Here is a 23,651-nt window from a genome sequence, read left to right on the forward strand (position 1 = left end):
CAATGGAATAAGATCTGTAAGGGATGGAACAGTTAAACTGTTGGAAGATAGCTTATTCCTAGGAGGAACTAATTGTCTCTTTATATATTTGAGTAACAGTTCTCCCAGGCAGGTTTTCCTAAGATTGATTTGCAAGAAAAGTGAAAGGATGGTTTACGTTAAATAATATATACTTAATAAAATGTAGTGATAACTAACAGAACAGATTCATGCCAGAAATAGGAAAAGTTTAGCTCTTTATGAGTAAAAATGACTACTAAGCTGGAACCTGCCCCTCCCCGCTTGGACGCTTAGAAGGGTCTAAGTTCAGAAACTTGAGCCACAGAACTCATTTTCCTAAATGAATTATTGGACTGCAGAAGGCTGTATCTCACTGCAAGGAATGAGTATTTTATTACAATAATGGTTATTCTTAAAATACCATACATCCTTGCTGAAGTATGGGAATAACTTAAATTTTCGCTTACTTTAGGAGGAAATTAAGTCAAATTGACCATTGATGTGGTTGAGATAGAATTTATTGTGGGCATTGAAAAAAATTTAATTCTTTGTTGTTCCTTATTTTATGACTGAGTGGGAAGGCCTCTGGAGTTTGCTTGTTCTATTCCAGCAATTACAAAGGCTTTTTGCATAGTTTCACTATGTTTCTTGTTAACTCCTAAGTGCTGGTTAATAGGTATATCTAAAGGAAAATTGACACTCTTTCTCTGCAGCAGTTTTCTGCTTGACCACATGAAAAAGTTAGATCACTAAACTAAATGTTTTATTCCAAGCCCCAAAAATCTTCCAACCATGACTCTGATTCTTCATTGTGGTATTACAAATGTTTTGACACATATTCAGGGTCAGTTTAAAAACAAAATGGATCCTGCATTCCCCTTAGAAGTAATCTTTCAGTGTTTCTGTCAGATGTTATAGTCATTTTCAGTGATATTGTCAGAGTAAAAGGTCTACCAGATTCTATATCATATACCTTATATTCAGGCATTTAAATGTACAACAAAACCTTCCCTTGAAATACAATTTAAAGTTATATGTAGAATATTTGGAATATCTCTATAACTTTTAAATGCTAAGAACTACAAGTCCCAATGATTTTAAAAATAAATGGATTACAAAATCATGAAGTGAGAGAGTGGAGAAGATTACATCATAGCAATTGACAGTTCAAAGTGGAGAGATTTTAGATTAGGTTTAGACTGTTTCAGATACAGATTATGTTCATACTCCCAATAAGCCTTGAAATAAAAAAGTAAGAGTTGAATTCAGTAGCTAGGCAATTACTTGGTGTGAAATAGAGAAAATTTTAACAATTGCTGTATTAATGTTTTTGCATACAGATCCACTCCTTTTTTGTACAGATGCATTCCACAAGTTACCTAAGTTTTAAGCATGCTCAATTTTTTATAAGTTAGCTAATTAGTTCATGTTGACTAGTCAACCAAATATATATTTTATCTCAATTTATCTATTGAATGTGTACATGTCAAATGCTAAATTAGTCAAATTTCAAACATGGAGATTTCTCTTTTCAATGAGCCCATGGAAGAGAGAAGAATGCAGAATCTGAAAATAAGAAATATGTAACAAATTAAGTGCAATTAAATAACATGGGAATGCAAAGACATCTAATTCACCCAATGAAAGAGATTCCTCAAATATTTAGTTGATGTAGCATGGAGTTCAAAATTTTTTAGGTTAGCTATGATAACTAGACTTGGCTTGCTTTACTATAAATATCCATAGATCAAAATCATATTCACTACTCGAATTTCTATCTATAAATGTATCTTCAAAATCCACTGAAAGAATTAATCAACAAGTGTTCATTAAACATTAAAAATGGGAAAAAATGAAAACATTCAGGAATATACATTATCTTTCCCTACATAAGTTTAATCAACAAAATTTAAAAAGCAAAAGGAATTTTTAAAAATGCTTCAGATAATTTTCTTGAATTTCTAATTTTCTGTTTCTCTAAAATCACAATAAAGAATTTAAACTACAAATCATATAGTAGTAGTCTTTATTAAGAATTCAATTTCCATATTAGATTGCTTATTGTAATATGCCAACAAAAGTTATTTTTCAATGAATAAATGTTCTTTGGCTATGCTTAAGCATTATTTTAAAATGGTAAATTTAGGGAAACGGACTTTGGCCCAGTGGTTAGGGCGTCCGTCTACCATATGGGAGGTCCGCGGTTCAAGCCCCGGGCCTCCTTGACCCATGTGGAGCTGGCCATGTGCAGTGCTGATGCGCGCAAGGAGTGCCGTGCCACGCAAGGGTGTCCCCTGCGTGGGGGAGCCCCACGCCACGCGCAAGGAGTGCGCCTGTGAGGAAAGCCGCCCAGCGTGAAAAGAAAGAGCAGCCTGCCCAGGAATGGCGCCGCCCACACTTCCCGTGCCGCTGACGACAACAGAAGCGGACAAAGAAACAAGACGCAGCAAATAGACACCAAGAACAGACAACCAGGGGAGGGGGGGACATTAAATAAATAAATAAATCTTTAAAAAAAAAAAAAAAGGTAAATTTATTATTCTGAAGCAAATATGAAATGAAAGTGTATCAAAGGTTCTATTTAACCCATTAATTAATGAGTATACTTTTAAAATTAAAATCAGTCCAAAGAATAATTACTGAGGTAGGTATATAGATAACTTAATAGATAAGTCTTAGATAGGATAAGAGTCCTGAGTTTGTCAGAGAAGCCCAGCGAGCTGCCACCCACATTCCTGTGACTGGAGATTCTAAGTCTGTCATCACATGCCAGGTGTCCCTTCTGGATGGTACTGATGTTAGCGTGGACTTGCTGAAAAAAGCCAAAGGACAAGAACTGTTTGATCAGATTATGTACCACCTGGACCCTGTTGAAAGTGACTATTTTGGACTCTGAATTATGGATTCAGCACAAGTAGCACACTGGTTGGATGGTACAAAGAGCATGAAGAAGCATGTAAAAATTGGTTCACCCTATTGTCTGCATCTACGAGTTAAATTTTATTCCTCAGAACCAAATAATCTTCATGAAGAACTAATCCGGCATGTATTTGTTCTTCAGTTAAAACAAGATATTCTCAGTGGAAAGTCAGAATATCCCTTTGACACAGCTGTTCAGCTGGCAGCTTATAATCTGCAAACTGAACTTGGTGATTATGATCTTGCCGAGTATACACCTGAACTTGTGTCTGAGTTCAGATTTGTGCCCACCCAGACTGAAGAGATGGAGCTGGCTGTTTTTGAGAAATGGAAGGAATACAGAGGTCAGACACCAGCACAAGCTGAAACCAATTATCTGAATAAAGCCAAATGGCTAGAAATGTATGGGGTTGATATGCATGTGGTCAAGGCTAGAGACGAAAATGACTAAAGTTTGGAACTAACTCCAATCAGGAGTCCTTGTTTTTGAAGGAGAGACCAAAATTGGCTTATTTTTTTGGCCCAAGATACCCAGATTGGATTTTAAGAAGAATAAATTAACCCTGGTTGTTGCAGAAGATGATGATCAGGGTATAGAGCAGGAGCATACATTTGTCTTTAGATTGGATCACCCAAAAGCATGCAAACACTTATGGAAGTGTGCTGTAGAGCATCATGTGTTCTTCCGCCTCCAAGGTCCTGTCCAGAAGAGTGCCCATTGATCAGGATTTATTCAACTAGGATCACGATTCAGATATAGTGGGAAAACTGAGTATCAGACCACAAAATCCAATACAGCAAGAAGATCAGCATCCTTTGAAAGAAGACCCAGCAAATGATATTCTCGAAGAACTCTACAAATGAAAGCAAATACAGCAAAACCTGGGGAACTCAGTGTTTGCAATAATTTTTCAACCCAGAGTAATGGCTCCCAAGAGGCTTAGAGTGTGAAATCTACTCTGTCCGTGATCCTTCCTGTTCTTTCTGGCCCTTTGCTAGTGGAGATAGAGAATCTTCCAAAGAGCCCTGGAACAGACCAGCATGACAGAAATGGCTTTCTGCTGCCAGTGACTGCATTTAACGTGGTGGAAACCAGTACAGCACAAGGGCCTTGCCCTCACCCCAGACTGCACCTAGAAACTACACTGACTTTGTCCATGAACACAATGTGAAGAATGCAGGAGTCCATCATACTGTTCAGTTTCCTGGCCATGCAGCCATGACTGAGATATAATGTTCAGCCTCTTGGGCACTGGAACTCTTTCTGTCATGCAGGTTAATGGTGAATGTTTTCTAGTGCTTAGAGGGGATTGATCACCTAAGGAGATTTTGGGAGAAGCTGTTTTATGCTGACTCACTAGGTGTGTAGTGTTGTTTGTAATTCTTCTGTGAAAGGATCAAGGGTCCAAAGAAGCCATATGCCATCTGTGGTAATGACAGATGTCTTTGTGTTGAGAAGACTATGTGTATCTTTGCAATTCTGGAAAGGTTTATTCATTATTTCAGTGTATTAATGTATCATTCAGAAATGTCTTAGGAGGTTTGAGGCTGTGAGCAAGCTGCCCAGTATCACCCCACCCTGTGCTATCCCAAATAGGCTGAGGTTAAAAGAGTCAGATGCACTAAAAGCACACTCAGAAGGAAACATGTCCAGGCATGCTGAATTAGCCTGTTGTGCCATTTTTATAAAACTTACTCTTATACCCCATGGCTTAAATTTCAGTTAAGTGTCTAAGATTTTATAATTTTAATCAGTGTAATTTTTAATTTAAAAAAACTTTTCACTTTTAATGAACACAAGTATTATAAATTACTAAAAGATCTAAAAAATCACATTAATTATGTAATTCATGTAGAGAGATAAACCTAAAACCACTGAATGGTTATTCAAAATAGAAAATGTATTTACTGTTATCTTTTTCCTTTCCTTTTCATCTCATGAAACTGGCAGATTACCCAGGTTTGCAAAAGCCTCATAAACTGGCTGTGTACAACCTTTAAGGTACAATTCTGAAGCCAAAACCATACCATTTTCAAGGACTGGATAAGTATTCCTATTTTCGGTCCTTCATGAACCTCAGAACGTAATTATTCAATCTCTTCTATTGAGCCACAGAGGCAAACTGTGTAGAAAAAGTACATTTCTGATGTTTTGGAAAGGGATGTAAGGGAAGCATTTCTTCTGTCTTTTATGCACTTTTTTCAAATCAAATTTTTTTTACCAAAATGTTAAACTGAGTATGGATTGAAATTTGAGGATATTTAAAAACAAACAAACAGAGTCCTGAGTTCGATATGAAGCTAATTAATAGCTTACGAACAATAAATTATAACTTTCAGTGTTATCTCTTCCATTGTACAGAAATGATTTGTATCTCTACCTGGCAATACCCTTCGTTCCTGTGGAGTTGTAAAATTGACCAATACCTAGAAATGTTCAATTTTTCTGATTTTCTAAATGCTTAATTTTCTACTTTGCATTGCTCCTGGCTATTTCTACTCTCCAGAAAGTGTTGAATGGGAAGGATATTTGAATCACAATCTTGTCTTGCTAAGGCTTTGTTCAGCAATATCTATTTGTTATTCTACATGAAGCTTAGAAACAGACTAAAAGTGACAAGCATGAAACCATTCTCCAGCTCAAGGACTGTTGGGAAAGCCAGATCCTCTTTTTTGATCAGTGATTTTTTTTTTTTCTTGAAGGATGTTGGATCAATGTTTAGGAAAAAGACATAAATAGATACAAGCACAAAAGCCATTCATTTGATCTAATCTATGTTCTTAAAAAGTATTATAAAAGCAATCTGATTTAATTCTTAATATTTCTGACATGCCACATGGTAACTGGAGAGCCTTGGCTTTGTTTCCCTTTCCCATGTCTTTCTTTCCTTCCCTTTCCAGTTTTCCATGTACTGCTGTTTTAAAAAAAAAAAAATTTAGTTTCCTCCTACTCAGTGATAGTTTGGGATTTCAAACCTCCTGTGGCTGCTTTTCCACCTAATAAAAACATAAAGCCCGGTCCCTAAATCTCATATTCAAATGGTGTTAACGCTTTCTTGTGACCCAGAAAAGAAGTCATCTACTGCCATATTTAATGCTTGTTTAATGAAATAAAACATGGGCACATGCTTATTCACTTGGTTTATTTCTTTGAACTCCAACCTCACTTCTAAATCATCAACAGTAAATCACCTGTAAATTGAATTATATATTTCAATAGCTATAATAGCAATTTCCTTGATATGCTGATCTTTTCTTTTGAAGAGATCAAATCAGCATTCAATTATAATTACATTGATTTTACTGAGGTAGCAAGAATGTACAGTATGTATAACCCCATACATTGGATATGTAAACTGAGCCTAGGGGAATTTAAGTAATTTCTTCAAGGTCACCCATGAACCATTGAAGTAGTCTTGCTCCCAGAACAATGATTTTTCCATTTTGGCATATAGCTGTAGAAAACCATACCTGACTCAAGGATACTAAATAAAGGGTATTCTGTGGTCAGACGTTTGGTGAATATATTAGCCTGCTGCTGTTACTCTGGTGTGCTATTATTTGGAACTTATGAATAGAAAATGTAAAGTAATCTCAGAAGGAATTTTATTCTAATGTTCCTTCAAAGAATGAAAGCTTTCTTTGGAAGGAATTAGCATGATAAAAACCTAAGATTATTGGAAACCTGGTAGCAGATCTTTCCTAGGCAAGATTAGAGTAAATTATTACCGGTAAGGGGTAAACAAGGTTCATTAATTTTCCTTTTGTAAGTTGAACTTCATAGAAACAGTTGCCAAAGGTATTGTGGTAGATCATTAAAACACAAAGCATTGTGTGGAAGAAATATGATAACTTTTTAGACTTTCCACTTAATATCCTGAAACTAGTCCCAGTACCCAGACTGAGCATTAGGTGTTTTGATTATAGGGCTTCTTTAAATGTTAACATTCTAACATAGCCATATGTTGGTGAAGGAATTTAAGGCTTATTTTTCATCAGCATACTGGATTGTAGGTTGTTTTCCAAGAAAGTATTGGGTATTAAAAAGTCACTGCTATTCATGTCATCAAGATTCTAAATATATTATGCAACTTGTAAATAGCTATGTCAAACATTTATTTCCATGGGGTGATACTTTAGTGACTGTGGGTGAAACCTGTTGTTTTTTTTTTTCATCTTTAACCACCTATTAACCTATTATCTTATTTAATAAACTAAAACAGTAAGTGTATGAGAAATATACTCACAAATAAATGGTTCCTACTCTTTTTGATTCAGTATGAATAAGGAATAAGGAAGACAGAAAGAAATAGTCTCTTTCATGGCAGATGCACTCTCAAAGAACCCTTGCCCCCTACCTCCCCAAAGTGTCATTTGACATCCTTATCAATATTTTTTCCCACTCGCTAATGGGATGATGGAGTCTTTACTTTGTAAGATTCTGCTTTTGGAGGTGTATGTAATAAGTGTTGTGGGACACTGACTTTTCATAATCACAAACACATTTCATAATAAATCGTAGAAAACACAATCAAGAATTTGGATTTTAGAAAATAACTTCCTAAAGACAGTTTTTTGATGCTGGCATGAAAATTCTAGCTAGGAAAAGTAAACATATGCTCAATCTGAGGTCAAGTTGTATAGAAACATGAAGCAAGTGTGAATAGGAATCCTCAAACACATTTTAATCCAATTGAATATTTTTATTAAATGCATGTAATAATACTTAATAAGACTCATATTCAAAGATACTTTCCATCTTTTGTTGTTGTGGGTATCATCCTAATAAAAGTATATATAGTGAGGTAGGTATTTTTATTCATTTATAGAAAGGAAGAAATCATTTTTTTCCCTTAAAGTTTGTTCTAAAGACCATAGTTAAGTTTTTTTTTTTTTTTTGAAGGCAAGATTCTAACTTGGGGTTTCCTTTATGATGTTGACTCTAGTTAGACTATGATGTTGTATGCATTAGCTAACATTCTTAAAATGATAAGTAACTGAAAACACAGTAAAAAGAAACAGAAAAAACAACTCCAGACAATTTCCAAGAAGTGTTAGAGACTAAAAATGATTCAGTTCCAAAGATTTTCAGACACCAATACCTTAGTTTCAAATTTCCAGTTCTGAGGGGGAAAAAAACCCTGATTTTCTAACTTAGGTAAGGTGCCCTCTTAAAGAGGAGAGAGAGGTTTCTGTGTTAACAACTGTGTGTGTTAGTGGACTTTCAGAACAAATTTCAGCCTTTCGAAACACTTAACATTAAAATAACAAGTTGTCTTGTGACAACTACGAAACCTTCTTTAGCTATCTTGCTTCAAACTAATCTTTCTGGCCTCTTAACCTATTACTGCTTGCACAATTATTTTAGAGCAATTAAGTGTGCTCTCCTTTGGGATAACTATTATTTCATCAAACTATTATTTAAATTGTTGCTTCTTATTTATTTTTCTATCTATCTTGTATTATTATCGTGGCAATTAGGTGGTAAGTTCCTCCAGGACAGGTACCATGATCTCATAATGCAATCCCTAAGAGGGTTTGTCTATATTTGATTTCTCATGGGAGCTTTTGGAAGGTTTTCCAAGCTCCTACTGCCCCTTAATTTCTGGAAACTTCATTGGCGAAAGCTGTTCTGAAAGCATTTTAGGTGGGAGAGATGCATAGCAGATAAGGTAGATTTCCTTTCCTTGATGAAAACAGGAAAAGTTTGGGTGTACGATATCAGGTCAAGACAGTTTGTACTATACTCATTTATTAGTAGCCTTATAGAATTTGCTATGTATGATCTTCCAAGTGGGGAAAAACTGAGTATGTGTGTTTTATTTGACTTATGGACAGATAATATGGAAAAAATGGTTTCAGGAAAACTGTTTCACTGTCATATGATTTTTATGAAGAAATGTTTCTTTACTTTTATTCATGAACTGTTTCTTCAGGGGTAAAGTAAAAGAGAGACTGGGTGTTAAGAATTTGATCATTTAAAAAATTATTGATTATGATTATGTTTAACTTATGTTTATTTTGTTGTATTAGCTATTTACTCTCTTAATTTTGGATTCATTGCTTAAGGAAATAAAGAATCTGCATGGTACTGGCTTCTTTTTTATATTCCATGAATATAATTGGGTTGCTGTCGCACATTAATATGTGCTATTTCCTGAAATATTTACTTACAAATAAGGTGATAATAGAGTTAGCAAACTTTGTGCCAGGCAATGCATCATGTTTAGACAAGGGTCAAATATTCTGCTCTTGTAAACCCATAGGTTACAATGTGCTAAGCAGGCACCCACAAAGTTATAGAGTCTAGATAATTCTGAAATTACATATATGTGTAGAAATTTATTCCCAATGGAAGGAAATATTGCGTATGCTCTGAAAACACATTTCTACTACTCTAATGAGTATCTTATGGACTCAAATAATTTGATCATTAAAGGTATGGAAGCATCTGAACCTTTCTTAGAATCATCTAAACCTTTCAAAGAGTGATAATAATAACTTAGTGAAGTATTTTGGAAACATGCTTTTCATTCAAGAAATTAGAAAACAGCATATTTTTAAATACTTTCAAGAAGAATACTATTAAAGAGCTTATAAAAAATAGAGCAGAGCCATTGAACTTCCAAAGAAGTCATTGATAAACTGTTTATACTTTGTGAAAGTTTGGTGTGAGACAAAAATCCTGAAGAGCAACAAAGAGAAGCCTGATCTGGAGAGTGGGCATATTTCTGAGTCCAGTCTAGTCTAGCGGTAAAGAGTAGAGATAACCCACGATGTGCAGGACAAATGAGCTGCACATGGTAGGACCCTAGAGTTATTGCATAGATTTTATCAATTAAGCAGACAAACACCTAGACTGGTCACATTCACCATTCTAACAAAAAACTTTTATTCTGTATATCAGTCAGTCACTTAGAGAACATATAAAAAATGTGATGTGATATATCTGAGTATATTCTTATTTTTTAATATTTACACATTCCTCTGGGGAAAAATATTTGAAAATTTTTATTGTGATAGAGCGAGCAAATGACTGAGTTCTGCTTCATCTCCTGAGAAACTCTAATTTCGTATTTGAAGGTATATCACCAGATTTCATGAGTCTTTTAACTAAGACGGTCTCTATAAAGTCAAATCTATAGTCTATAGTCCTTTAATGACAAGTCTTCAAATACTTAAACTATTAAGTATGTATGATCTTACTGCATGATCTTTCTTTCCCTGAAAAAATTACTTAAGTTCTTTATCATTCTTTAAGCAGACCCAGAACACAACTCTAAGTTAGGCAAGGCTTACCCTGCAGCTCTCAGCTCTCTAATTCTACCTCCTATTATCCACTTTGAGTCTCTTTCTGTCTGAGATCACCTCAGTGTTCTAGCAGTTTTCTATGGAGGCTGTTAACAAGGAAAGATGGATATCTCTTTCCAAGGCCAGTAAATGGCTGTTAGCAGTTGTAAGTATTGCTTTCCTGGCAACGGTTTTTATTTCCACCCCAAAAGAGATCATATTTTAAGTGTAAACCCGGGTCTTGCTTAACATGCTTGTGACTATAATGTAACCAGTCTTCGGGGAAAAAAGAAAACATACACACGGGTTCCCACAAAATACTAGCGGAAAATTAAATGTGGGAAGGCTACCCAAGGAATACCTATTAAAAATTACAGGGTTAAATGAGTAAATATGCTAGCCTATAGTTTGGGGTGTTAATTAGGAGCAAAGAATTCCTTAGGTATGGAGTTTTCTCTTCATGCGTAGGCAGATAGTCAGTTGGTTAAAAGAATGTTATTTCCCAAATATTCAATCTATATACATCTTAAGACTCATTTCCTCATAATCCCTCTTTAAATGCAGTACTCTAAGACAGGTACAATATCCTAGAAGGTGCTAATGATCCAAACTAGACTGCAATAAATAATTCCCACTTTTTAGATGCCAAGTTCTTAAGTATGAACTAATTTTTAAAAAAATTAGTCATTGCATACATATGTAAATCCTTATGGAAATTCATTTTTTATGTTTTCTAAGCAAAAGAAAGCAGACTTCTCTCTGTATATATCTAACTGTGTAGTATCATTAGCAATTTGGAGACCGCACTATGTGGAAACTAATATTCTACTTTCATTGCCAGATGTTGAACTGTAAAACAATTTTAAGAATTGTAAAGCCATGGATAAAACTAAAGTCACAGTGTATGACTAAGCAATACAATTCTTAGTTACTTTGTCAAGCATGAGTTCAGCATATATTTACTAGTATTTCAGCAGTAAAAATTTTCTAAGATGTTCCTATGTAAAATTAACCATGTGCAGTGCTGATGCGTGCAAGGAGTGCTGTGCCATGCAGGGCTGTCCCCCGTGTAGGGGAGCCCCATGCGCAAGGAGTGCGCCCCGTAAGGAGAGCTGCCTAGCACGAAAGAAAGTGCAGCCTGCCCAGTCCAGGAATGGCACCGCACACGTTGGAGAGCTGAAACACAGATTTCTGGTGCTGCTGAAACACAGATTTCCGGTGCCGCTGATAAGGATAGACGCTGTCACAGAAGAATAAACAGCGAATGGACACAGAGCGCAGACAACTGGGGCGGGGGGGTGGGGGTGGGGGTAAGGGAAGAGAAATAAATTTAAAAAAATCTAAGAAAAATATTGCAGTTATGAAAAACTGTTCTATATGAAATGCATAATCCTTAAATTACACATTTTACTACTAATTTTTCCAATCCGATCTCTCTATAATTCTGATCACCTAACTTAACTTAAATATGGATACAAGAGTTAGGGTATTTGCAAAGCACTAAACTGACAAATACAGAGTGCTTGCTATTATTTCTGTTTGGGAGTCAGAGATTTGTGCTACTCACTTTGTAGTCCTACAGCCATCATTTCCATTCCTTGAAATTCCAAAGCTTTTCATATGGCTTCCTCAAGGACAGCTATCATGTCTTAGCTACTGCAATGACAGATGGGATATAACATGTCATGTGATGGATAACTCTGGAGCCATAGTACTTAATCCTTCTAATACTAATAGCTGCATTATCATAGAGATTTATGAGAATGTCAGTTTTAAGTTCCCAGTTCCATTCATGGGTTTTTAAAACTTCAGCTGCAAAAAACATGCATCCATCCCATTAATTCTAATTATCATGGTTCATCTTCTCAGCAGTTTTGCACTCCGGAACCTTTCAGTGCAAATTAACGTACCAAAAAAGTGTATTAATTAATATTTGTAGCTTTTAATTTCTGCAAGAGTGTTGTCTGGAAGCAGCTGGCAGTACAGGGCCGCTGCTATTGAATCTTTGCCAAACAAGTGCAGATGTAATTTTGTTATCTCTTGCTTAGTCATTTACGCAAATTAATTTGAACAATTAGCCTTTTACTGGTCCTTCATGAATCATGCAACAGGGATCTGCCAAAAATTGCTAGTTGACAGAAAAGAATTGGTTAATGCTGTGCATTTTGTGGGAAGGTAATGCAGAGTAAAACTCAGCATTAGGTTAGACTATAGACAATTGCCTAAATATTCTATTGTAAGATTTACTTAGCATTCTGAAACAAACTTGAATATTTCCCTTAATGAAGAGTAAACCTACAACCCAGTGAAGGTTCAGTTCATAGGAGGATCCAAATGTTTCATGAAATATCCAACTTGAATATTTCTTAATCAAGTATATATGCAAAGTAAAGAAAGAGCTTCCACTAAAAAACAGAAAACTTGAATGAGCTAATATTTACTGCTTTCAGGTCCTACATCCTCACTTTTATTTATTCATCCTATCTATCAACCTTTCTGGGTATAAAAATATTTGTGTATTTATTTATTATAGAGGGTAGATATTTCATACATTTGTAGTCTAACTTGATAGTTTCATTGACCTTCTAACCTTCTAGTAAGTTAGAGATGGGGACTATTTAAAATTATTAAATAACTAGTTATTAGATTTTGAAGGGCAATGTAAGAAAGACCATATGTAAAGCATGTATAATTAAGTTATCATGGAAATGGTAAAGATCCATTTTTTTGGTGTTCATAGAAATTATTGGTATCTTAAAAAGATAAAAATCCAAAAACAATAATTATAAAATTTGCAGTGAACTTTTTTCCCCTTGGAATTGGTCTAAACTACCTGTGATTTTGTGCTTTTAGTTCCATTCCAATCTATTTTTTACTTGGCATTTTGATTTATTGGAGCTAAGAATTTTTCCATCTTTCTTTTATGTACAGGTGAATGTACACTGTTATAATGTCAATTCAAACTCACAGACAAATAAGACTTTCTTTACTTTGTAGAGAAGTAGTTTAGAAAGGGCTCAAGAAATGTTTCATGGTGGGCACTAAAGGATATTATGCATTTACATATTTTAAATACATGTACATGTTGACCAATACATTTATAAGTGATTAAAATGTATTATTATATCTCCTTGTTAGTTGCAATTATACAGAAAATTTTTATCTCAGACTATAGCTTTTAGAAAACAGAATTTAAAGAAAAATGGCATATTAATCTATGTGTCTGTCCTAATATAAATAGATCTTAAAAGTGAGTCTACTTGAGGTAAGGCTAATGAATCATCTGTGGCAGAATATTTTAAAATCTAAATTACTGGTCAGTAAAGGAATACGAACTCATTTTAATCATATAGACAATATAAGGATGTCATCAAGAATGCCTAATCTGATAAGTAGCTATTTTTCAATAAATTTATTGTCTTGTAATAAAGTTGAAATTTTTCCAAGTATTATCTGTCCAATATATTGTTTCTGCAATAATGGAAAAATTAAATCCAATGTTAGATATATTTCAAATCATTATTTGTAGGAAAAAAAATATTTTATTCCTCTCTTGTTCTCAGTCAGCTTGAAAGTAAATTGTTTTGGAAAACTTCAAGTGAATAAATATTGCCAAATCAAGATGGATCCAAAATATATCCAGTGACTAGTTAGGTGACTTGCAAACTTTTAGAACCCAATTATTTTTGTATTTGTTTAAAGAAATGACATTTGCTCATTGTTGATAAACTAAAAAACCACAACAAAGTAAAAAGATTAAAAAGTAATCTCTAACATCACTTTTGTGAAATAACTACGGTTAATATTTAATTGATTTCAATCCCATCTTTAACCTACATGTTTTCTTTTAAAAAATATCCATGCAATGAATAGTAAAAGATAACATAAACAGTAGCCCTGCTATGAAAAACAACTTTTAATACACTTTTAACAAATTTATAGTTTTAAAATAATATTGCCCATATTAACTTGTATCCATTCTTTTAGTTATAAATAATAAAGCAATGAACATCTTTATTCATAAACTTTTCCTGTATTTCAGTTAAATTCTTTAGACCTGATTCTCAGAAGTAGGATTATTTGCTCAAATAATGGCAATACTTTTGAAACTTGATAATACTGTTTCATTACCTTCCAAAATTATTGTACTTTTCCCTAGATATGAAAGAAAATTTGTTACCACATCTCTAACAGCATCAAGTATTATCATCAAAACAACAACAAAAGAAACCTTTAATTTCATAGATTAAAAAGTAGCAACTTGTTATTTGCCTACCTCTCATTATTGGTGAAGTCGAACATTGTCACATATACTCTGTGATGCACAAATTCTTCCTCTGCAAAATAGGGATTAAAAGATGAAATTCAGTGATTATTTTTTAAAGTTTAGTTGCAATAAAGGTGCTTTTCTAAAATGCTATATGTAGATAAGCTGTTATTAGTAACATACTAATGAATAACTTCTACATGTATAGATCTGTTTTTTTAATTTTATCACTTTAATTTAAATTAGCATAATAACATTATACATAATAATATGTATCTCCAGAAGTAGAGGTGGTTCATATTTTTGATAAATCCAAAGAGGAAAATTTATTTAATTTATATTATAACAATATAAAAGGTAATATTTCTAATTGAAGCTATTCAGATTCAGTCCATTTTTATCTCATTTTATCCTGGCTCCACTAACAAATACTGCCAAATAGTTATTCTTTACAATTATCCTATATTTCACATAAAAGACATACTAAAAATCCCCTACTTACATTATACTTAATACAAAAATTCCTTTATAGAAAAGTAAAAGTTCAATGGGAGAAAAAAGTTCAGCAAACTTAGGTTGACCAAATAAATTTTGTGATCTTCAAAATTCATAAAGCTTCGTGTACATAGTCTACATTATTTTCACAAACCAAAAATATATAATAGCTATCCATATATTTTAAGAATATGCAACATGGTATAACAATATTTCTATATTCACTAAAAATTGAGTAAGAAAAAGAGAAGACAAAATACTTAAAATCTTCTGTGGATCTTTAAATGTATTAAGCATGAAATGAGATGAATTAATTTCATTTATCTGGTGAAAAAGGTAATACATGTTTAATATTGAAAAGAGGCAAATACAAAAATTGTAAGAAAATAAAGATGGCCTTTAATCATCAAAAGATAAACACTGGTCATGTGTAGATAATCATACTTAGTTTTATTTATGCATACACATATATTTTTAGCAAAATAAAACTGGCTCTTTTTCCATTTATTATATTAAAGATTTTCCATATAATTAAAAAGTATTATAAACATATTTTTATATTATTCAGTTATCTGGAGGGAAAATCTATAATTTATACAGCTTATACAGTTTTTAAAATTTGGAATATTTATGTTTCTCTAAATACTTGGTATTATGAAAAACTGTTGAACAAACACTGAACAGATTTGTAGATAAATCTTTGCATATATCCATGATCTTAAAAGAAATTCCTTAGTTGATTTTTACATTTTAAAACATTTTTTCAGCACATCCCTTAATGAGTGCATGGTTTATAATATTATTAACTCGTAATTAGCAATGTTTTCCAAGACATTCAAATTTGTAATCATTCCAACAAATGATTAATAGCCTAAAGTAGTTTCAAATGTTTTGGTTTGTTGTTATCAAATCCATAACTGGTGTCTTAGTAACATGCATCTGAAACAAGTTTGCAGTTTACTTCGTTGTCGGGTAACTGGCTCATCAGGAAAAAAATTTCCCTTATACGTACTTGCTGAGAGAGATGAAGTTAGTCTCTCCCTGTAATTGAAAGTATCAGTGGTAAACTTGGCTGGAGCTTGATTAATAGTATATTAAAATCAGAGCCTTCTTGGTGAGTGCTAGATAAGGAGTTTTGGGCAAATTACTTGGTTACTAGGAAGCCTTTAAATTTTAATCATGGAAGTACTTCAGTGTCATTAGAAACTGAAAGGACAATGGGGTCTGCTGGCAAGTTCTCTGAATTGTTGTGCTTTTCAGGCTCTCCTTCTGCCGTGCTATTGAGAGCCAAGCATGGGCTGCAATCGAAAATCCTTTTGCTCCCCATGACTTTGATTGCTATTATTGTAATTTAATATTACACGCTATCTTAGAATAAAAGAGTCCAAGGAAATGCGAAGAGATAATGCAGGGGGTGGGGGTGGGGGCAACTGAGAAAGAACTCAAAATTAGTCCTGAAAATAGTTTTAAGCCTGTAAATCTCTCAATGCACAGAAGTTGCAGCGAGAAAAGGAGAATACCAAAGATGTTTAACTTAACATAAGCAACAAGTATAAACGAGAGAAAGATTTGTTCCTTTTTCAAAACTATCAAACTGTACTCTTCTAGGTACAAAGTGAGAAATGTAGTACACAGCATACAAGGTTGTACTAGCCTCAGTTCATTTTGACATTTTACATATAGTGTTATATAAAGAAGGAGGCTCATATACTTTTATCTGAACAAAAATTCAAAGTGGACTGGTTATCTTAAAAATTCATATTAATGCCATGCTATGGGACTACTTGACTCCCCAAAAGTAAATGAATAGTTGCCCTAATGTATATCAATTCCAATCTCTGTGAGCAATGGAGGTCTCAGAGCTTTGATCTAGGTAAAAAAAGAGATGGAACCATAAACACTACAGCAGAAAAAAAGAGAAAACTTAGCAGTCACATAATGCAAGAATCTTGATTTTCCCAATTAGCAAAAGCAAGACAGAAAAGAAACATTACCTCACCTCTATCCTATAACTGAAACAAGCTTCAGGGTACTGTTCTTAGCTAATTTTTAGTGTAGTTTGTAGTTTGTGTTTGACTTCTCTTTAAGAAATGATTCCCTATCATTTTTGCAACACTTTTCAAAAAATCAGTGCAGGGAACTTGTGAAACTTGGAAAGAATCCCCTGAATAATTGTAAGAAACCAATGGAGTTACTCTACTGACAATGTTAAATTTTACCTGAACCCAGTGATCCTGGAACTTCTTAGCTCCACTAAATTTTCAAAGGTTTCTTTCTCCTTGTCTTTAGGCCTCTAACCTCCCTCACCTTGGCCCTTACAGAATCCAGATAGAACTTATTCCACCTGCCTCCACAATAAACTCAGGTCATAACATCCATTGTTTGACCTACCCCTCCAGTGCTCTGCCTTTAATTCATCCAATTCCTCAAGAACTCTCCAGCCCTCTGCTTTAGCTGAGTTGAGTCCTCTCTCCCCCCGTAGTGATAGCCTTCTAATCTCTCTCTCTCCTCGCTCTCTCTCACACACACAGGATAGCCTTCTGGCCTCTCTCCATCTCTTCTTTATTATGATAACTGAATAAAGTCATCTTTGCTTGTATCACATTGTGTCATGCAGTTTTTCTTTGACACCACTCTTTGGTAGAATGCATAGGTGCCTGGATCCACACTGAGTTGCTTCATATTTTTCTAGTTCCTTTCAAATCCACTAAATTTATTTTGCTTTTATGAAAAGAAAAAAGGTAAACCGAGAGAAGTGATTTATAATCCAATTAGGAACAAAGCATGATTGATTCAACCATAGTTATGGAGCTCTTTCAAGCAGTGAGACCATAAGACTGTCACACAGGTGATGCAGGAGAACAGTCATTTTAAGTATTTTCAGTGCAATATGGGAAGTGCACATGAGCCAAATATAAGGTTGAGGAGTGCTAGAGAAGTGATATAATCATTTCTTGATTATCTTCTGTTCATTATTCTACACAATTAAAATTTTGTTTTTAGCTTGGAAACAATCACAAGCTTAGAGAATAGTTGCATGTACTGGTACAAATTAAATTTTTGTCTCCCTGCCTATTGAATAAAAGTTGCTACCCTCATGTCCCATAACTTCTGAGTGATTTAGTATTTATTTTCTACCTGACCACAATACAACCATCAAAATAAAAAACTTAACGTTGATAAATAGATCACTTCCATTAATTCTGAGAATTAGAGTCAAATTGTGAATTGAATTGTTGTATCTCCTTAGTCTCCTTCAGCCTAGAAGAGTTCATCATTCTTTTTTTGAATTCTATGACTTTAACACTCTTAAAAATTATTGGGCAGTAATTTTGTAGAATGTAGCTCAGTTTGGATTGGTCCTCATGTTTAGATTCAGCTTATGCATCAATGAAAGTTGTATCATAGAATTGATGATGTGTTTCTCCCAATGCATCCTATCGAGTTGCTCATGATTTTTTATTGGTTTATGATCATTTTTATTACTTGAGCAAAGTGTTGTTTGCCAGGATTTCTGAAACAGGCATACATCATATATTTCATCAGATGTTTTTCCCCCAAATCTCTCAAGATCCCCGCACAATTTTTACCTTTATAATTAATATTATATGGGGAAGTACCTTCAAACTAAGTAATATGCTCATCTTATTCGTTCATTCATTCATTCATATCTGTATGGACTCAAAGTTTCCTGTTTCATTGAATGGCTTGTAATCCATTACTATCACTTATATTTTGTTGTTGCCTTTTTAAAAAGTTTTATTAAAGGTCTTTATAGAGCAACATCCAGACTCCAGATTCAGTAGTCGAGAAAATTCTTTTATGCAGTAGGGACTGGTTGGGGCATGGCAGGGCATCTCTGGCTTCCTGCCCTTCTGCTCTGAGATGGGAGTGGTAGGTAGGATTTCATCTCTAGGTTCCACAGTGCTCACATGGTCAGGCAGGGGCTTCTGAGGACCAGCTTATCACTTGGGTCACAGGGCAGCCTAATCTTCATTTTGATGCCCCCCACACCTCTAGGACACCACAGTTGGGTCCTAAGGGTGGTTATCCCCAGCCACCCTCCACATACCAGGACAGAAGGAAAAGGACAGTCATTTATTCAAACACCCTTGGATCCAGTCCCGTCTCTATTGTTATTTTGATGTTCAAATTATCTTGTTTGGTTTAGAGAGAACCCTATAAGCTAGTTTCTGGGTCTCTGACTTGTCCCCATCATTCTTTGAGCACTTCCCTTTTTTCTGGCAAACAGGGTTTCTTGGCTCATCTTATACTTTCCCTGTTTCAGCCCTGGAAACAGCTGCTTTGCCATGATGCTCTGCCTCTTTGTACTGTTTGGTGCTGTGTAAAGCCAAGATATGTTTTCTTATATTTCTGGGTTATTTCAGGTATATCATTGTTCAGGTGTTATCAGCAGACAAAGCTAGAGAAAATATTTGTCCGTTTGTGTGTATGTACCCACAGAGTCATATCCATCTCTCTGATGTTTCTATGTTATATTTGTTATATTTATGTCTACTTTTCTATATAACTATATATAACTGGATTTCTTTATATATGTATGTATACTTACACCAATAACTCCAATTCCAATCATTATGTCAGAGTTTATTACTTTTCTACATTTACAAATCTCTTCTTCTACAGTGAGAAACCTGCCTCCCAGCTTCATCAATATATTTACATATTTGATTAAGCCTTGTATGTATACAGATTACTGTCTCCACTGCACCCACTCCTTGGCATGGACTCTGTGCTAACACATTTTGGGATCCGAAACCCAGTGATGGGCTTTTGTAGGGTAAGGATGCCCTCCCTGTGGATGCCTCCATTACCCGGCTCAGGCATTCTGGACCACTGTCTCCCCACTCCACTCTCCTCTATACCCTACTCCATATATTGTTCTACCTTATCTAAAGACATTAGGCCTGAATTACTTAAGAAAGGAAAGGATTAAGAAAGGAAGTAAGCAAAATGGAAATAAAGAGGAGGAAGAAAGTCTCTATACACTTTTCAACTCACCTACCTATTTGCACTAATCATGATCATTTTAGCACATTTTTAATTGTTTTTAAGAACTGTTAGAAGTTGACCTATGCAAGTGCATTAAGTGTGTCAGATTCCTTACAGGAACATGGGATACATTGTTTAAAAAGAAAATCAAATTAGATAGGTTTAATGTCTTTTTCTCTCTTTTTTAACAGGAAACAAAAAAATACAAAATATTTGCCTTATGTCATGTATCCAAGTAAATTTCATGGAAGGACAGATTTATTGGTGGTTTATACTAAAGATTAAGCTTAGTGGGGAGTGCACTAGTTCTGCTGTTGCCAGAGTTCCAACATGTATACTGTCATTCCCTCTTTGTCTGACTTTGGGACAGTTACTTAACCTTTCTTTAGCTCATTTTTTACTTTATAAAAGTAGGGGTAATTTTAGTAGCTCACCCAGAGGGTGGTTGTAACAATTAAATGTCAATTCAAGTAAAATCCTTATGAGGCCTGATGTAGAAGAACACTCAAAAATGTTTGCTGGGATGTGGAGGTAGCTCAGTGGTTGAGTGCCTGCTTCCCATGTACAAGGTCCTGAGTTCAATCTCCAATACTTTCTAAAAAAGTTTATTACTAGTATAATTCATGAAATGTTTCTGCTTATCCCAAGTATATAATATTACAAGAAAGTGACCTTAAAGGTGATAGCGAGCAAAAGAAGCCATGTTTTTGGAAATAATACAGAGAATAAAATATAGAGAATAATGGTTTTCTGTTAAAAATTCTGATAGATATTGGAGATATCATTATTGGGATTAGTTTGGATGGAGAACAGAAATGTGGTCTATATTTTAATAGTAGTAAAGGGAGATAGGCATCTAAATAATAGCAGTCAATAATTTGCGTCCTACTTCCAGACTCTTGATTAGTTATGATACTAGCACATACTGATGGCTCTGCTGTGTAGTTGACAGTCTCCTCAACCCTACATATCTTAAGTATCCATTAACTGAATTAGTTAGGATGTTTTGGGCAGAATTTATTGACCCAAGAGATAGGATGGCTAGTTTCCTGATTGTCTAGCCAAAGGACTGTCAAGATGGGCATGTGTTAATATGCGGTTATGTGCAAAAGAGATCTATGAAATCTTTAGACCATGAAATATTACTATTGCCTTAGAGAGAACCCTGCCCAAGTTCTTGCTTCCATAAATTAAAAATTCCAATTGTGTTAGATTTGAGGTTGGCACTGTTGAGTAAGAATAATTTAGAGAAATAGCCATCTTCAATCTTGATTTTAAATATCCTGTGCAAAGTTATAGGCGATAGCATTAGATAATTGATAATATGGGTGGCTTGATTAAAGATGTAAATGCAATTTCTACCAGTCTTATTCCACAAGCTGTCAGAACTTTATTAGATTGAGGTAATAAACAGACATATTGAATGAATCTTTGATTTGGAAAGGTATCACAAGAGAAATGGTTCACAGAGAAGTAATGCTTTCAAACCAATTTCCATATGCAAGAGGCTTTGGCTAAGCCAGTGATATTGTTGATACTCTCGTAAATAGAATTATAATTTTGGTTAATATAGAAAGATCTTTGTGATATTGTATAATTGAGAATATGAACTATGTTAATTGTGATTTTTGCTGCTCTGAATTCTGATGATGTTGGAGCCACTAGTCAAAAACATCACAGATTTTGTATTTTTTGTTGGCTCTGGAAGCATAACTAAAATTCAGTCATTTGATTTTATTTTTTACTCCTCTTCCATTTTTTTTCTTATTCTTTTTCTTTCATTTGGAATGTAAGTATTGGTATAAAATTATCTGTATGGATTAGTTTAGGTGTGATATCCATGGAGGAACCCTGAGACCTTTGTCTTATAAACATACCCCCTTTGCCCTAAGTAACTCATATTTTATTCATATTAATGCCCCTTTCTCTTTTTTTTTCTCTCCCCTTCCCCTTCATCCCCATTGTCTGCTCTCTGTGTCCATTTGCTGTGTGCTCTTCTGTGTCTGTTTGCATTCAGCACCAGGAATCTGTGTCTCTTTTTGTTGCATCATCTTGCTGCGTCAGCTCTCTGTGTGTGCGGCACCACTCCTAGGCAGGCTGTGCTTTTATTGCGTGGGGTGGCTCTCCTTGCGGGGCGCATTTCTTGCATGTGGTGCTCCCTTACGTGGGGGACACCCTGTGTGGCACGGCACTCCTTGTGTGCAACAGCACTGTGCATGGGCCAGCTCACCACATGGATCAGGAGGCCCTGGGTTTGAACACTGGACCCATGTGGTAGGCAGATGTTCTATCAGTTGAGCCAAATCCACTTCCCTAATGCTGCTTTCTGAATCCTCAATTTTTGCTTGCTTTTTATTATATGTTGCTACTCATGGATCAATAGGAACATAGGAAAATGTGTCAAGAGATCCTGTAATATAATTTGGTTACTGGATGGGTATGAGTGCACATGTGTGCAGGTTGTGTGTGATTGCCAAGGAGAAAAGATAAATTTCTATATGATGCTCAAGTTTTCATTTTGAGAAGTATAGGGTGGGAGAAAGTAGTAGGAAGGTATGCAAAGTTAAGATAAACTGGGGGGTTTCAGAATATTCTCAAATGATGACAGGGTATCCTTGTGGAAATGCCCAGAATGCAGATACAGGACTAAACCTTGGGGAACAAAATCAGAAAATATTCATTTTAAGCTATTTTCATACTGAATGAAGCGTAGCACATCACAGTTTTGCATACTAGAAAAAGCAGTGTCTTACTCTGTACCTGTATGTTTCTAGATCCATTCAGGAGTAGACCTCTTTGTGTTTCATTGGGCAATATGAAAATGACTATCAGTCAGTCCAAGTTGATAAAGTTATGCTTGGATGTTTGAAAGTTTGCAGACTTAATTGGCCATAGATAGTTGCAAACTTATTCCAATTATTTTAGTTGAGGCATAAAGTATAGACCATATTAAAAACAAAATCAGGAAAAGATCCATCACAAATTAAGGATTAAAAGTGCAATACTGGTACTTCATATTAGAGTAGGCCATTTAACAAAATCATGAAGTGAAGCATAAGAAGGCTAGAAAACTTTGGAGTAGGCTAGATAAATTACTTGGAAGGCTCTGTGCTTATCTGCCTTAAGTGTGAGAATAAATTTGGCTGATAGGCAATGAGTGAATTGTGTTTCATATCTGAAAATTTCAATCAGCATTTTCTGAACATGGTTTCTCCTTACATTATGATAATGACTGAAGGGTTAATTATCACCATAAGAACAGTGATAATGGCACTTTGAACTGTATTCGTCACCATGTGACATAGACTATTACTTTATTTTTTAATTTTAAGAAAGATATGTGCATTTCAAAGCATTTATTTCATTCAGTAAAAGTGATACTATTAAGTTACTGGAGTTAAATGATGAGGAGACAACATTTTAAAAACACTACTTTCATACTGGTCGTCCTTTTTACGACCAGTTAATTGACCAGTTAAAGCAGAGAATAATTAACAGTATCTGTGTGAATGCTTATGTCAAACAGATAGTTCAATTAGAATATTTGCTGTTTTTTTTTCTAAAAGTCTCTACTATAGCAGATAGACTGTTGTAAGAAGTAGTATTGCTAATTACCTTTCCAAAACAATATCCTTCACTAGCTCAAGTGCAACAGATTAGATGTAAG

At 34.6% G+C, this 23,651-nt stretch overlaps 1 pseudogene; it reads left to right on the top strand.

The window, feature by feature from the left end:
- Positions 1 to 2,736: 2,736 nt before the first annotated feature.
- Positions 2,737 to 4,153, top strand: LOC101443531 (band 4.1-like protein 5; annotated as a pseudogene).
- The last annotated feature ends 19,498 nt before the right edge of the window (positions 4,154 to 23,651 follow it).

Source organism: Dasypus novemcinctus, chromosome 7 (assembly GCF_030445035.2).
Source record: "Dasypus novemcinctus isolate mDasNov1 chromosome 7, mDasNov1.1.hap2, whole genome shotgun sequence".
Classification (NCBI taxonomy): Eukaryota; Metazoa; Chordata; class Mammalia; order Cingulata; family Dasypodidae; genus Dasypus; species Dasypus novemcinctus.